We start from the raw sequence: 16,737 nt of genomic DNA, 5'->3' as shown, positions 1-16,737 counted from the left end.
CACACACACACACACACACACACACACACACACTGGCGGCAGTGGTTTCTCAACTCTGTCAATCATTCCCAGATGCTGTTCCTTGTGACTCAAGAAGCGGAATAAAAAACCAAAACACAATTTAAATCCAATTACAGAGACGAATGATAACTATCCAAGAATGGCTTCCGAAGGAAATTGGAAGTGTATTGTGTCAGCAGCAGTACAAGCTTTGATGGGAGCCACTGCCAAAGGGCCTATACTGGCAAGTCGTTGAAAATGACTAGATGACTAGATGTCTAAATGACTAAATGACTAGATGACTAAATGTCTAGATGACTAGATGTCTAGATGACTAGATGTCTAGATGACTAAATGTCTAGATGACTAGATGACTAAATGACTAGATGACTAGATGACTAAATGACTAAATGACTAAATGACTAGATGTCTAGATGACTAAATGTCTAGATGACTGGATGTCTAGATGTCTAGATGACTAGATGACTAGATGACTTATATGACTCGATGACTAGATGTCTAGATGACTAGATGACTAGATGACTAGATGACTATATGACTAGATGTCTAGATGACTAGATGTCTAGATGTCTAGATGACTAGATGAATAGATGACTAAATGACTAGATGACTGGATGACTAGATGACTGGATGACTAGATGACTAGATTACTACATGTCTAGATGACGAGATGACTAAATGTCTAGATGACTAGATGACTAGATGACTAAATGTCTAGATGACTAGATGACTAGATGTCTAGATGACTAAATTACTAGATGACTAGATGACTAGATGACTAAATGTCTAGATGACTAGATGACTAGATGTCTAGATGACTAGATGTCTAGATGACTAGATGACTAGATGACTAAATGTCTAGATGTCTAGATGACTAGATGACTAAATGTTTAGATGACTAGATGACTAGATGTCTAGATGACTAGATGACTAGATGACTAGATGACTAAATGTCTAGATGACTAGATGACTAGATGTCTAGATGACTAGATTCCTAGATGAATAGATGACTAAATGTCTAGATGAGTGGATGACTAGATGTCTAGATGACTAAATGACTAGATGACTAGTTGACTAGATGACTAAATGTCTAGATGACTAGATGACTAGATGACTAGATGACTAAATGTCTAGATGACTAGATGTCTAGATGACTAGATGTCTAGATGACTAAATGTCTAGATGACTAGATGACTAGATGTCTAGATGACTAGATGAATAGATGACTAAATGACTAAATGACTAGATGACTAGATGACTAGATGTCTAGATGAGTAGATGACTAAATGTCTAGATGACCGGATGACTAGCTGACTAAATGTCTAGATGACTAAATGTCTAGATGACTAGATGACTAGATGTCTAGATGACTAGATGTCTAGATGACTAAATTACTAGATGACTAGATGACTAGATGACTAAATGTCTAGATGACTAGATGACTAGATGACTAGATGACTAGATGTCTAGATGACTAGATGTCTAGATGACTAGATGACTAGATGACTAGTTGACTAGATGACTAAATGTCTAGATGACTAGATGACTAGAAGACTAGATGACTAAATGTCTAGATGACTAGATGACTAGATGTCTAGATGACTAGATGACTAGATGACTAAATGTCTAGATGCCTAGATGACTAGATGTCTAGATGACTAAATGTCTAGATGACCAGATGTCTAGATGACCAGATGACTGGATGACTAGATGTCTAGATGACTTGATGTCTAGATGATTGGATGACTAGATGTCTAGATGACTAGATAACTAGATGACTAAATGACTAGATGACTGGATGACTAGATTACTAAATTACTAGATGACTGGATGACTAGATGACTAGATGTCTAGATGACTAGATGACTGGATGACTAGATGACTAGATGACTAGATGACTAAATGTCTAGATGACTAGATGACTAGATGTCTAGATGACTAGATGACTAGATGACTAAATGTCTAGATGACTAGATAACTAGATGACTAAATGACTAGATGACTGGATGACTAGATGACTAAATTACTAGATGACTGGATGACTAGATGACTAGATGACTAGATGACTAAATGTCTAGATGACTAGATGACTAGATGTCTAGATGACTAGATGACTAGATGACTAAATGTCTAGATGACTAGATGTCTAGATGACTAGATGACTAGATGTCTAGATGACTAAATGTCTAGATGACTAGATGACTAGATGACTAGATGACTAGATGTCTAGATGACTAAATGTCTAGATGACTAGATGACTAGATGTCTAGATGACTAAATTACTAGATGACTAGATGAATAGATGACTAAATGACTAAATGACTAGATGACTAGATGACTAGATTTCTAGATGACTAAATTACTAGATGACTAGATGACTAAATGACTAAACGACTAGATGTCTAGATGACTAAATGTCTAGATGTCTAGATGACTAGATGTCTAGATGACTAAATTACTAGATGACTAGATGACTAGATGACTAGATGACTAAATGTCTAGATGACTAGATGACTAGATGACTAGATGACTAGATGTCTAGATGACTAAATGTCTAGATGTCTAGATGACTAGATGACTAGATGTCTAGATGACTAGATGAATAGATGACTAAATGACTAAATGACTAGATGACTAGATGACTAGATGTCTAGATGACTAGATGACTAGATGTCTAGATGACTAAATGTCTAGATGACTAGATGACTAGATGTCTAGATGACTAAATGACTAAATGACAAGATGTCTAGATGACTAAATGTCTAGATGACTAGATGTCTAGATGACTAGATGACTAGATGACTAAATTACTAAATGACTAAATGACTAAATGACTAAATGACTAGATGACTAGATGACTAGATGACTAAATGTCTAGATGACTAGATGTCTAGATGTCTAGATGACTAGATGACTAGATGACTATATGACTAGATGACTAGATGACTAGATGTCTAGATGTCTAGATGACTAGATGACTAGATGTCTAGATGACTAGATGAATAGATGACTAAATGACTAGATGTCTAGATGACTAGATGAATAGATGACTAAATGACTAAATGACTAGATGACTAGATGACTAGATGACTAGATGAGTAGATGACTAAATGTCTAGATGACCGGATGACTAGCTGACTAAATGTCTAGATGACTAGATGACTAAATGTCTAGATGAATAGATGACTAGATGTCTAGATGACTAGATGTCTAGATGACTAAATTACTAGATGACTAGATGACTAGATGTCTAGATGACTAAATGTCTAGATGTCTAGATGACTAGATGAATAGATGACTAAATGACTAAATGACTAAATGACTAGATGACTAGATGACTAGATGTCTAGATGACTAGATGACTAGATGTCTAGATGACTAAATGTCTAGATGACTAGATGACTAGATGTCTAGATGACTAAATTACTAGATGACTAGATGTCTAGATGACTAGATGACTAGATGACTAGATGACTAAATGTCTAGATGACTAGATGACTAGATGACTAGTTGACTAGATGACTAAATGTCTAGATGACTAGATGACTAGATGACTAAATGTCTAGATGTCTAGATGACTAGATGACTAGATGACTGGATGACTAGATGACTAGATGACTAGATGACTAAATGTCTAGATGACTAGATGTCTAGATGACTAGATGACTATATGACTAAATGTCTAGATGACTAGATGACTAGATGACTAAATGACTAGATGACTGGATGACTAGATTACTAAATTACTAGATGACTGGATGACTAGATGACTAGATGTCTAGATGACTAGATGACTGGATGACTAGATGACTAGATGACTAGATGACTAAATGTCTAGATGACTAGATGACTAGATGTCTAGATGACTAGATGACCAGATGACTAAATGACTAGATGACTGGATGACTAGATTACTAAATTACTAGATGACTGGATGACTAGATGACTAGATGACTAAATGTCTAGATGACTAGATGTCTAGATGACTAGATGACTAGATGACTAAATGTCTAGATGCCTAGATGACTAGATGACTAAATGACTAGATGTCTAGATGACTAGATGATTAGATGACTAAATGACTAGATGACTAAATGTCTAGATGACTAGATGTCTAGATGACTAGATGTCTAGATGACTAGATGACTAGATGTCTAGATGACTAGATGTCTAGATGACTAAATGACTAAATGACAAGATGTCTAGATGACTAAATGTCTAGATGACTAGATGTCTAGATGTCTAGATGACTAGATGACTAGATGACTAGATGAATAGATGACTAAATGACTAAATGACTAAATGACTAGATGACAAGATGACTAGATTTCTAGATGACTAAATTACTAGATGACTAGATGTCTAGATGACTAAATGTCTAGATGACTAGATGACTAGATGTCTAGATGACTAAATTACTAGATGACTAGATGACTAGATGACTAAATGTCTAGATGACTAAATGACTAGATGACTAGATGACTAAATGACTAGATGACTGGATGACTAGATTACTAAATGACTAGATGACTGGATGACTAGATGACTAGATGACTAGATGACTAAATGTCTAGATGACTAGATGACTAAATGACTAGATGACTGGATGACTAGATTACTAAATTACTAGATGACTGGATGACTAGATGTCTAGATGACTAGATGTCTAGATGACTAAATGACTAAATGACAAGATGTCTAGATGACTAAATGTCTAGATGTCTAGATGATTAGATGACTAGATGACTAAATGACTAAATGACTAAATGACTAGATGACTAGATGACTAAATGTCTAGATGACTAGATGTCTAGATGTCTAGATGACTAGATGACTAGATGACTATATGACTAGATGACTAGATGACTAGATGACTAGATGTCTAGATGTCTAGATGACTAGATGACTAGATGACTAGATGTCTAAATGACTAGATGAATAGATGACTAAATGACTAAACGACTAGATGACTAGATGACTAGATGACTAGATGTCTAGATGTCTAGATGACTAGATGTCTAGATGTCTAGATGACTAGATGACTAGATGTCTAGATGACTAGATGAATAGATGACTAAATGACTAAATGACTAGATGACTAGATGACTAGATGACTAGATCACTAGATGTCTAGATGACTAGATGACTAGATGACAAGATGACTAAATGTCTAGATGACTAGATCACTAGATGTCTAGATGACTAAATGACTAGATGACTAGATGACTAGATGTCTAGATGACTAGATGACTAGATGACTAGATGACTAAATGTCTAGATGACTAGATGACTAGATGTCTAGATGACTAGATTCCTAGATGAATAGATGACTAAATGTCTAGATGAGTGGATGACTAGATGTCTAGATGACTAAATGACTAGATGACTAGTTGACTAGATGACTAAATGTCTAGATGACTAGATGACTAGATGACTAGATGACTAAATGTCTAGATGACTAGATGTCTAGATGACTAGATGTCTAGATGACTAAATGTCTAGATGACTAGATGACTAGATGTCTAGATGACTAGATGAATAGATGACTAAATGACTAAATGACTAGATGACTAGATGACTAGATGTCTAGATGAGTAGATGACTAAATGTCTAGATGACCGGATGACTAGCTGACTAAATGTCTAGATGACTAAATGTCTAGATGACTAGATGACTAGATGACTAGATGTCTAGATGACTAGATGTCTAGATGACTAAATTACTAGATGACTAGATGACTAGATGACTAAATGTCTAGATGACTAGATGACTAGATGACTAGATGACTAGATGTCTAGATGACTAGATGTCTAGATGACTAGATGACTAGATGACTAGTTGACTAGATGACTAAATGTCTAGATGACTAGATGACTAGAAGACTAGATGACTAAATGTCTAGATGACTAGATGACTAGATGTCTAGATGACTAGATGACTAGATGACTAAATGTCTAGATGCCTAGATGACTAGATGTCTAGATGACTAAATGTCTAGATGACCAGATGTCTAGATGACCAGATGACTGGATGACTAGATGTCTAGATGACTTGATGTCTAGATGATTGGATGACTAGATGTCTAGATGACTAGATAACTAGATGACTAAATGACTAGATGACTGGATGACTAGATTACTAAATTACTAGATGACTGGATGACTAGATGACTAGATGTCTAGATGACTAGATGACTGGATGACTAGATGACTAGATGACTAGATGACTAAATGTCTAGATGACTAGATGACTAGATGTCTAGATGACTAGATGACTAGATGACTAAATGTCTAGATGACTAGATAACTAGATGACTAAATGACTAGATGACTGGATGACTAGATGACTAAATTACTAGATGACTGGATGACTAGATGACTAGATGACTAGATGACTAAATGTCTAGATGACTAGATGACTAGATGTCTAGATGACTAGATGACTAGATGACTAAATGTCTAGATGACTAGATGTCTAGATGACTAGATGACTAGATGTCTAGATGACTAAATGTCTAGATGACTAGATGACTAGATGACTAGATGACTAGATGTCTAGATGACTAAATGTCTAGATGACTAGATGACTAGATGTCTAGATGACTAAATTACTAGATGACTAGATGAATAGATGACTAAATGACTAAATGACTAGATGACTAGATGACTAGATTTCTAGATGACTAAATTACTAGATGACTAGATGACTAAATGACTAAACGACTAGATGTCTAGATGACTAAATGTCTAGATGTCTAGATGACTAGATGTCTAGATGACTAAATTACTAGATGACTAGATGACTAGATGACTAGATGACTAAATGTCTAGATGACTAGATGACTAGATGACTAGATGACTAGATGTCTAGATGACTAAATGTCTAGATGTCTAGATGACTAGATGACTAGATGTCTAGATGACTAGATGAATAGATGACTAAATGACTAAATGACTAGATGACTAGATGACTAGATGTCTAGATGACTAGATGACTAGATGTCTAGATGACTAAATGTCTAGATGACTAGATGACTAGATGTCTAGATGACTAAATGACTAAATGACAAGATGTCTAGATGACTAAATGTCTAGATGACTAGATGTCTAGATGACTAGATGACTAGATGACTAAATGACTAAATGACTAAATGACTAGATGACTAGATGACTAGATGACTAAATGTCTAGATGACTAGATGTCTAGATGTCTAGATGACTAGATGACTAGATGACTATATGACTAGATGACTAGATGACTAGATGTCTAGATGTCTAGATGACTAGATGACTAGATGTCTAGATGACTAGATGAATAGATGACTAAATGACTAGATGTCTAGATGACTAGATGAATAGATGACTAAATGACTAAATGACTAGATGACTAGATGACTAGATGACTAGATGAGTAGATGACTAAATGTCTAGATGACCGGATGACTAGCTGACTAAATGTCTAGATGACTAGATGACTAAATGTCTAGATGAATAGATGACTAGATGTCTAGATGACTAGATGTCTAGATGACTAAATTACTAGATGACTAGATGACTAGATGTCTAGATGACTAAATGTCTAGATGTCTAGATGACTAGATGAATAGATGACTAAATGACTAAATGACTAAATGACTAGATGACTAGATGACTAGATGTCTAGATGACTAGATGACTAGATGTCTAGATGACTAAATGTCTAGATGACTAGATGACTAGATGTCTAGATGACTAAATTACTAGATGACTAGATGTCTAGATGACTAGATGACTAGATGACTAGATGACTAAATGTCTAGATGACTAGATGACTAGATGACTAGTTGACTAGATGACTAAATGTCTAGATGACTAGATGACTAGATGACTAAATGTCTAGATGTCTAGATGACTAGATGACTAGATGACTGGATGACTAGATGACTAGATGACTAGATGACTAAATGTCTAGATGACTAGATGTCTAGATGACTAGATGACTATATGACTAAATGTCTAGATGACTAGATGACTAGATGACTAAATGACTAGATGACTGGATGACTAGATTACTAAATTACTAGATGACTGGATGACTAGATGACTAGATGTCTAGATGACTAGATGACTGGATGACTAGATGACTAGATGACTAGATGACTAAATGTCTAGATGACTAGATGACTAGATGTCTAGATGACTAGATGACCAGATGACTAAATGACTAGATGACTGGATGACTAGATTACTAAATTACTAGATGACTGGATGACTAGATGACTAGATGACTAAATGTCTAGATGACTAGATGTCTAGATGACTAGATGACTAGATGACTAAATGTCTAGATGCCTAGATGACTAGATGACTAAATGACTAGATGTCTAGATGACTAGATGATTAGATGACTAAATGACTAGATGACTAAATGTCTAGATGACTAGATGTCTAGATGACTAGATGTCTAGATGACTAGATGACTAGATGTCTAGATGACTAGATGTCTAGATGACTAAATGACTAAATGACAAGATGTCTAGATGACTAAATGTCTAGATGACTAGATGTCTAGATGTCTAGATGACTAGATGACTAGATGACTAGATGAATAGATGACTAAATGACTAAATGACTAAATGACTAGATGACAAGATGACTAGATTTCTAGATGACTAAATTACTAGATGACTAGATGTCTAGATGACTAAATGTCTAGATGACTAGATGACTAGATGTCTAGATGACTAAATTACTAGATGACTAGATGACTAGATGACTAAATGTCTAGATGACTAAATGACTAGATGACTAGATGACTAAATGACTAGATGACTGGATGACTAGATTACTAAATGACTAGATGACTGGATGACTAGATGACTAGATGACTAGATGACTAAATGTCTAGATGACTAGATGACTAAATGACTAGATGACTGGATGACTAGATTACTAAATTACTAGATGACTGGATGACTAGATGTCTAGATGACTAGATGTCTAGATGACTAAATGACTAAATGACAAGATGTCTAGATGACTAAATGTCTAGATGTCTAGATGATTAGATGACTAGATGACTAAATGACTAAATGACTAAATGACTAGATGACTAGATGACTAAATGTCTAGATGACTAGATGTCTAGATGTCTAGATGACTAGATGACTAGATGACTATATGACTAGATGACTAGATGACTAGATGACTAGATGTCTAGATGTCTAGATGACTAGATGACTAGATGACTAGATGTCTAGATGACTAGATGAATAGATGACTAAATGACTAAACGACTAGATGACTAGATGACTAGATGACTAGATGTCTAGATGTCTAGATGACTAGATGTCTAGATGTCTAGATGACTAGATGACTAGATGTCTAGATGACTAGATGAATAGATGACTAAATGACTAAATGACTAGATGACTAGATGACTAGATGACTAGATCACTAGATGTCTAGATGACTAGATGACTAGATGACAAGATGACTAAATGTCTAGATGACTAGATCACTAGATGTCTAGATGACTAAATGACTAGATGACTAGATGACTAGATGTCTAGATGACTAGATGACTAGATGACTAGATGACTAGATGTCTAGATGACTAAATGTCTAGATGACTAGATGACTAGATGTCTAGATTACTAAATTACTAGATGACTAGATGACTAAATGTCTAGATGTCTAGATGACTAAATGTCTAGATGACTAGATGTCTAGATGACTAGATGACTGGATGTCTAGATGACTAGATGACTAGATGTCTAGATGACTAAATGTCTAGATGACTAGATGACTAGATGTCTAGATGAAGAAATTACTAGATGACTAGATGACTAGATGACTAGATGACTAAATGTCTAGATGACTAGATGACTAGATGTCTAGATGACTAGATGACTAGATGACTAGATGTCTAGATGTCTAGATGACTAGATGACTAGATGTCTAGATGACTAGATGAATAGATGACTAAATGACTAAATGACTAGATGACTAGATGACTAGATGACTAGATGACTAGATCACTAGATGTCTAGATGACTAGATGACTAGATGACTAGATGACTAAATGTCTAGATGACTAGATCACTAGATGTCTAGATGACTAAATGACTAGATGACTAGATGACTAGATGACTAGATGACTAAATGTCTAGATGTCTAGATGACTAAATGTCTAGATGACTAGATGACTATATGACTAGATGACTAGATGTCTAGATGACTAGATGACTAGATGACTAGATGACTAGATGACTAAATGACTAGATGACTAGATGACTAGATGACTAAATGACTAGATGACTAGATGACTAATTGACTAAATGACTAGATGACTAGATGACTAAATGACTATATGACTAGATTACTAGATGAATAGATGACTAGATGACTAGATGACTAGATGTCTAGATGACTAGATGACTAGATGTCTAGATGACTAAATGTCTAGATGACTAGATGACTATATGACTAGATGACTAGATGTCTAGATGTCTAGATGACTAGATGACTAGATTACTAGATTACTAAATGACTAGATGACTAGATGACTAGATGTCTAGATGACTAAATGACTAGATGACTAGATGACTAGATGTCTAGATGACTAAATGTCTAGATGACTAGATGTCTAGATGACTAGATGACTGGATGACTAAATGTCTAGATGACTTGATCTCTAGATGACTACATGACTAAATGACTAGATGACTAGAAGACTAGATGACCAGATGTCTAGATGACTAGATGACTAGATGACTAGATGACTAGATGTCTAGATGACTAAATGTCTAGATGACTAGATGACTAGATGTCTAGATTACTAAATTACTAGATGACTAGATGACTAGATGACTAGATGACTAAATGTCTAGATGACTAGATGACTAGATGTCTAGATGACTAGATTACTAGATGTCTAGATGACTAGATGTCTAGATGACTAGATGTCTAGATGACTAGATGACTAGATGACTAAATGTCTAGATGACTAGATGACTAGATGTCTAGATGAGTAGATCACTAGATGTCTAGATGACCAGATGACTAGTTGACTAGATGACTAAATGTCTAGATGACTAGATGACTAGATGACTAGATTACTAGATGACTAGATGAATAGATGACTAAATGTCTAGATGACTAGATGACTAGATGTCTAGATGACTAAATGACTAGATGACTAGATGACTGGATGACTACATGACTAGATTACTAAATGTCTAGATGACTAGATGTCTATATGACTAAATGACTAGATGACTAGATGACTAGATGTCTAGATGACTAGATGTCTAGATGACTAAATGACTAGATGACTAGATGACTAGATGTCTAGATGACTAAATGTCTAGATGACTAGATGTCTAGATGACTAGATGACTGGATGACTAAATGTCTAGATGACTTGATCTCTAGATGACTAGATGACTAAATGACTAGATGACTAGATGACTAGATGAACAGATGTCTAGATGACTAGATGACTAGATGACTAAATTACTAGATGACTAGATGACTAAATGACTAAATGACTAGATGACTAGATGACTAAATGACTAAATGACTAGATGACTAGATGACTAAATGACTAAATGACTAGATGACCATATGACTAAATGACTAGATGACTAGATGACTAAATGTCTAGATGACTAGATGACTAAATGTCTAGATGACTAGATGACTAGATGTCTAGATAACTAGATGACTAAATGTGTAGATGACTAGATGACTAAATGTCTAGATGACTAGATGACTAGATGTCTAGATGACTAAATGTCTAGATGACTAGATGACTAGATGACTATATGACTAGATGACTAGATGTCTAGATGACTAGATGTCTAGATGACTAGATGACTAGATGACTAGACGACTAGATGACTAATTGACTAGATGACTAGATGACTAAATGACTATATGACTAGATTACTAGATGACTAGATGACTAGATGTCTAGATGACTAAATGTCTAGATGTCTAGATGACTAGATGACTATATGACTAGATGACTAAATGACTATATGACTAGATGTCTAGATGACTAGATGACTAGATGACTAGATGACTAAATGACTAGATGACTAGATGACTAGATGACTAGATGTCTAGATGACTAGATGATTAGATGTCTAGATGACTATATGACTAGATGTCTAGATGACTAGATGACTAGATGACTAGATGACTAAATGACTAGATGACTAGATGACTAGATGTCTAGATGACTAGATGACTAGATGACTAGATGACCAAATGACCAGATGACTAAATGACTAGATGACTAGATGACTGAATGACTAGATGACTAAATGACTAGATTACTAGATGACTAAATAACTAAATGACTAGATGACTAGATGACTAGATGACTAAATGACTAGATGACTAGATGACTAGATGACTAGATTACTAGATGACTAGATGAATAGATGACTAAATGTCTAGATGACTAGATGACTAGATGTCTAGATGACTAAATGACTAGATGACTAGATGACTAAATGACTAAATGACTAGATGACTAGATGACTAAATGACTAGATGACTAGATGACTAAATGACTAAATGACTAGATGACTATATGACTAAATGACTAGATGACTAGATGACTAAATGTCTAGATGACTAGATGACTAAATGTCTAGATGACTAGATGTCTAGATGACTAGATGACTAAATGTCTAGATGACTAGATGACTAAATGACTAGATGACTAGATGACTAAATGACTAGATGACTAAATGACTAGATGACTAGATGACTAAATAACTAAATGACTAGATGACTAGATGACTAGATGACTAAATGACTAGATGACTAGATGACTAGATGACTAGATGAATAGATGACTAAATGTCTAGATGACTAGATGACTAGATGTCTAGATGTCTAGATGACTAGATGACTAGATGACTAGATGTCTAGATGACTAAATGTCTAGATGTCTAGATGACTAGATGAATAGATGACTAAATGACTAAATGACTAGATGACTGGATGTCTAGATGACTAGATGACTAGATGTCTAGATGACTAAATGTCTAGATGACTAGATGACTAGATGTCTAGATGACTAAATTACTAGATGACTAGATGACTAGATGACTAGATGACTAAATGTCTAGATGACTAGATGACTAGATGTCTAGATGACTAGATGACTAGATGACTAGATGTCTAGATGTCTAGATGACTAGATGACTAGATGTCTAGATGACTAGATGAATAGATGACTAAATGACTAAATGACTAGATGACTAGATGACTAGATGACTAGATGTCTAGATGAGTAGATGACTAAATGACTAGATGACTAAATAACTAAATGACTAGATGACTAGATGACTAAATGTCTAGATGACTAGATCACTAGATGTCTAGATGACTAAATGACTAGATGACTAGATGACTAGATGACTAGATGACTAAATGTCTAGATGTCTAGATGACTAAATGTCTAGATGACTAGATGACTATATGACTAGATGACTAGATGTCTAGATGACTAGATGACTAGATGACTAGATGACTAGATGACTAAATGACTAGATGACTAGATGACTAGATGACTAATGACTAGATGACTAGATGACTAATTGACTAAATGACTAGATGACTAGATGACTAAATGACTATATGACTAGATTACTAGATGAATAGATGACTAGATGACTAGATGACTAGATGTCTAGATGACTAGATGACTAGATGTCTAGATGACTAAATGTCTAGATGACTAGATGACTATATGACTAGATGACTAGATGTCTAGATGTCTAGATGACTAGATGACTAGATTACTAGATTACTAAATGACTAGATGACTAGATGACTAGATGTCTAGATGACTAAATGACTAGATGACTAGATGACTAGATGTCTAGATGACTAAATGTCTAGATGACTAGATGTCTAGATGACTAGATGACTGGATGACTAAATGTCTAGATGACTTGATCTCTAGATGACTACATGACTAAATGACTAGATGACTAGAAGACTAGATGACCAGATGTCTAGATGACTAGATGACTAGATGACTAGATGACTAGATGTCTAGATGACTAAATGTCTAGATGACTAGATGACTAGATGTCTAGATTACTAAATTACTAGATGACTAGATGACTAGATGACTAGATGACTAAATGTCTAGATGACTAGATGACTAGATGTCTAGATGACTAGATTACTAGATGTCTAGATGACTAGATGTCTAGATGACTAGATGTCTAGATGACTAGATGACTAGATGACTAAATGTCTAGATGACTAGATGACTAGATGTCTAGATGAGTAGATCACTAGATGTCTAGATGACCAGATGACTAGTTGACTAGATGACTAAATGTCTAGATGACTAGATGACTAGATGACTAGATTACTAGATGACTAGATGAATAGATGACTAAATGTCTAGATGACTAGATGACTAGATGTCTAGATGACTAAATGACTAGATGACTAGATGACTGGATGACTAAATGACTAGATTACTAAATGTCTAGATGACTAGATGTCTATATGACTAAATGACTAGATGACTAGATGACTAGATGTCTAGATGACTAGATGTCTAGATGACTAAATGACTAGATGACTAGATGACTAGATGTCTAGATGACTAAATGTCTAGATGACTAGATGTCTAGATGACTAGATGACTGGATGACTAAATGTCTAGATGACTTGATCTCTAGATGACTAGATGACTAAATGACTAGATGACTAGATGACTAGATGAACAGATGTCTAGATGACTAGATGACTAGATGACTAAATTACTAGATGACTAGATGACTAAATGACTAAATGACTAGATGACTAGATGACTAAATGACTAAATGACTAGATGACTAGATGACTAAATGACTAAATGACTAGATGACTATATGACTAAATGACTAGATGACTAAATGACTAAATGTCTAGATGACTAGATGACTGAATGTCTAGATGACTAGATGACTAGATGTCTAGATGACTAGATGACTAAATGTCTAGATGACTAGATGACTAAATGTCTAGATGACTAGATGACTAGATGTCTAGATGACTAAATGTCTAGATGACTAGATGACTAGATGACTATATGACTAGATGACTAGATGTCTAGATGACTAGATGTCTAGATGACTAGATGACTAGATGACTAGACGACTAGATGACTAATTGACTAGATGACTAGATGACTAAATGACTATATGACTAGATTACTAGATGACTAGATGACTAGATGACTAGATGTCTAGATGACTAAATGTCTAGATGTCTAGATGACTAGATGACTATATGACTAGATGACTAAATGACTATATGACTAGATGTCTAGATGACTAGATGACTAGATGACTAGATGACTAAATGACTAGATGACTAGATGACTAGATGTCTAGATGACTAGATGATTAGATGTCTAGATGACTATATGACTAGATGTCTAGATGACTAGATGACTAGATGACTAGATGACTAAATGACTAGATGACTAGATGACTAGATGTCTAGATGACTAGATGACTAGATGACTAGATGACCAAATGACCAGATGACTAGATGACTAAATGACTAGATGACTAGATGACTAAATGACTAATGACTAATGACTAGATGACTAGATGACTAAATGACTAAATGACTAAATGACTAGATGACTAGATGACTAGATGACTAAATGACTAGATGACTAGATGACTAGATGACTAGATTACTAGATGACTAGATGAATAGATGACTAAATGTCTAGATGACTAGATGACTAGATGTCTAGATGAGTAAATGACTAGATGACTAGATGACTAAATGACTAAATGACTAGATGACTAGATGACTAAATGACTAGATGACTAGATGACTAAATGACTAAATGACTAGATGACTATATGACTAAATGACTAGATGACTAGATGACTAAATGTCTAGATGACTAGATGACTAAATGTCTAGATGACTAGATGTCTAGATGACTAGATGACTAAATGTCTAGATGACTAGATGACTAAATGACTAGATGACTAGATGACTAAATGACTAGATGACTAAATGACTAGATGACTAGATGACTAAATAACTAAATGACTAGATGACTAGATGACTAAATGACTAGATGACTAGATGACTAGATGACTAGATGAATAGATGACTAAATGTCTAGATGACTAGATGACTAGATGTCTAGATGTCTAGATGACTAGATGACTAGATGACTAGATGTCTAGATGACTAAATGTCTAGATGTCTAGATGACTAGATGAATAGATGACTAAATGACTAAATGACTAGATGACTGGATGTCTAGATGACTAGATGACTAGATGTCTAGATGACTAAATGTCTAGATGACTAGATGTCTAGATGACTAAATTACTAGATGACTAGATGACTAGATGACTAGATGACTAAATGTCTAGATGACTAGATGACTAGATGTCTAGATGACTAGATGACTAGATGACTAGATGTCTAGATGTCTAGATGACTAGATGACTAGATGTCTAGATGACTAGATGAATAGATGACTAAATGACTAAATGACTAGATGACTAGATGACTAGATGTCTAGATGAGTAGATGACTAAATGACTAGATGACTAAATAACTAAATGACTAGATGACTAGATGACTAGATGACTAGATGACTAAATGTCTAGATGTCTAGATGACTAAATGTCTAGATGACTAGATGACTATATGACTAGATGACTAGATGTCTAGA

Source organism: Oncorhynchus kisutch, linkage group LG26, assembly GCF_002021735.2.
Source record: "Oncorhynchus kisutch isolate 150728-3 linkage group LG26, Okis_V2, whole genome shotgun sequence".
NCBI classification, from domain to species: domain Eukaryota; kingdom Metazoa; phylum Chordata; class Actinopteri; order Salmoniformes; family Salmonidae; genus Oncorhynchus; species Oncorhynchus kisutch.
The sequence above is the reverse complement of the archived record's forward strand: the minus strand, read 5'-3'. Positions refer to the sequence as shown.